The sequence below is a fragment of the Durio zibethinus genome, unplaced genomic scaffold, assembly GCF_047325235.1.
Source record: "Durio zibethinus cultivar Kanyao isolate XHJ-2024 unplaced genomic scaffold, ASM4732523v1 HiC_scaffold_392, whole genome shotgun sequence".
Lineage (NCBI taxonomy): Eukaryota > Viridiplantae > Streptophyta > Magnoliopsida > Malvales > Malvaceae > Durio > Durio zibethinus.
In genome coordinates this window covers 197,501-200,000 of record NW_028323015.1, presented here as the reverse complement: position 1 = coordinate 200,000, position 2,500 = coordinate 197,501, and positions in this window count along the sequence as shown.

Genomic DNA, 2,500 nt, shown 5'->3' with positions numbered 1-2,500 from the left:
AAAAAAATTTTAAAAAATCCCGAACCGCAAAAAGTTTCGAAAATCGTGAAAAATAGAAAACGAGTCATCTTCCAACGAAACTTCACGTGAAGGCTTAGGGGACCATTGTATGAATTTACAAGCCATAAAAATGGCATTGGCACGGCAGAAATTTGAAGATGTGCCTAAACCCACCAGGGCCCAGCGTGTGCCGATGGTGCTCGAGGCAACCGCCCGCACCAGGGCCCAGCGTGTGCCGATGGTGCTCGAGGCAAGCGCCCGCACCAGGGCCCAGCGTGTGCCGATGGTGGTCGAGGCAACCGCCCGCACCAGGGCCGATAGTGTGCCGATGGTGCTCGAGGCAACCTGTCGCACCAGGGCCCAGCGTGTGCCGATGGTGATCGAGGCAACCTGCCGCACCAGGGCCCAGCGTGTGCCGATGGTGGTCGAGGCAAGTTCCCGCACCAGCGCCCAGCGTGTGCCGATGGTGCTCGAGGCAACCGACCGCACCAGGGCCCAGCGTGTGCCGATGGTGCTCGAGGCAACCTGCCGCACCAGGGCCCAGCGTCTGCCGATGGTGCTCGAGGCAACCTGCCGCACCAGGGCCCAGCGTGTGCCGATGGTGGTCGAGGCAAGCGCCCGCACCAGGGCCCAGCGTGTGCCGATGGTGGCGAGGCAAGCGCCCGCACCAGGGCCCAGCGTGTGCCGATGGTGGTCGAGGCAACCGCCCGCACCAGGGCCCAGCGTGTGCCGATGGTGCTCGAGGCAACCTGCCGCACCAGGGCCCAGCGTGTGCCGATGGTGCTCGAGGCAACCGACCGCACCAGGGCCGAGCGTGTGCCGATGGTGGTCGAGGCAAGCGCCCGCACCAGGGCCCAGCGTGTGCCGATGGTGGTCGAGGCAACCTGCCGCACCAGGGCCCAGCGTGTGCCGATGGTGCTCGAGGCAACCGACCGCACCAGGGCCGAGCGTGTGCCGATGGTGCTCGAGGCAAGCGCCCGCACCAGGGCCCAGCGTGTGCCGATGGTGGTCGAGGCAACCTGCCGCACCAGCGCCCAGCGTGTGCCGATGGTGCTCGAGGCAACCTGCCGCACCAGGGCCCAGCGTGTGCCGATGGTGGTCGAGGCAAGCGCCCGCACCAGGGCCCAGCGTGTGCCGATGGTGGTCGAGGCAACCGCCCGCACCAGGGCCCAGCGTGTGCCGATGGTGGTCGAGGCAACCGCCCGCACCAGGGCCCAGCGTGTGCCGATGGTGGTCGAGGCAACCTGCCGCACCAGGGCGGAGCGTGTGCCGATGGTGGTCGAGGCAAGCGCCCGCACCAGGGCCCAGCGTGTGCCGATGGTGGTCGAGGCTGCCGATGGTGGTCGAGGCAACCTGCCGCAGCAGGGCCCAGCGTGTGCCGATGGTGCTCGAGGCAACCGACCGCACCAGGGCCGAGCGTGTGCCGATGGTGCTCGAGGCAAGCTGCCGCACCAGGGCCCAGCGTGTGCCGATGGTGGTCGAGGCAACCGCCCGCACCAGGGCCCAGCGTGTGCCGATGGTGATCGAGGCAACCGACCGCACCAGGGCCCAGCGTGTGCCGATGGTGCTCGAGGCAACCTGCCGCACCAGGGCCCAGCGTGTGCCGATGGTCGTCGAGGGAACCTGCCGCACCAGGGCCCAGCGTGTGCCGATGGTGGTCGAGGCAAGCGCCCGCACCAGGGCCCAGCGTGTGCCGATGGTGCTCGAGGCAACCGACCGCACCAGGGCCCAGCGTGTGCCGATGGTGCTCGAGGCAACCTGCCGCACCAGGGCCCAGCGTGTGCCGATGGTGGTCGAGGCAAGCGCCCGCACCAGGGCCCAGCGTGTGCCGATGGTGGTCGAGGCAAGCGCCCGCACCAGGGCCCAGCGTGTGCCGATGGTGCTCGAGGCAACCGACCGCACCAGGGCCCAGCGTGTGCCGATGGTGCTCGAGGCAAGCGGCCGCACCAGGGCCCAGCGTGTGCCGATGGTGGTCGAGGCAAGCGCCCGCACAAGGGCCCAGCGTGTGCCGATGGTGGTCGAGGCAAGCGCCCGCACCAGGGCCCAACGTGTGCCGATGGTGCTGGGGGCAACCGCCCGCACCAGGGCCCAGCGTGTGCCGATGGTGATCGAGGCAACCGCCCGCCCCAGGGCCCAGCGTGTGCCGATGGTGGTCGAGGCAAGCGCCCGCACCAGTGCCCAGCGTGTGCCGATGGTGGTCGAGGCAAGCGCCCGCACCAGGGCCCAGCTTTTGCCGATGGTGATCGAGGCAACCGGCCGCTCCAGGGCCCAGCGTGTGCCGATGGTTATCGGGGCAACCGGCCGCACCAGGGCCCAGGGTCTGCCGATGGTGCTCGAGGCAACCGCCCGCACCAAGGCTCAGCATGTGCCGCTGGTGATCGAGGCAACAACCCACACCAGGGCCCAGCTTGTGCCGATGGCGGTCGAGGCAAGTGCCCGTACGGAAGGGCAGCCTATGCCGATGATGGTCGATGCATGTGCCATCACCATGCGTCATCAT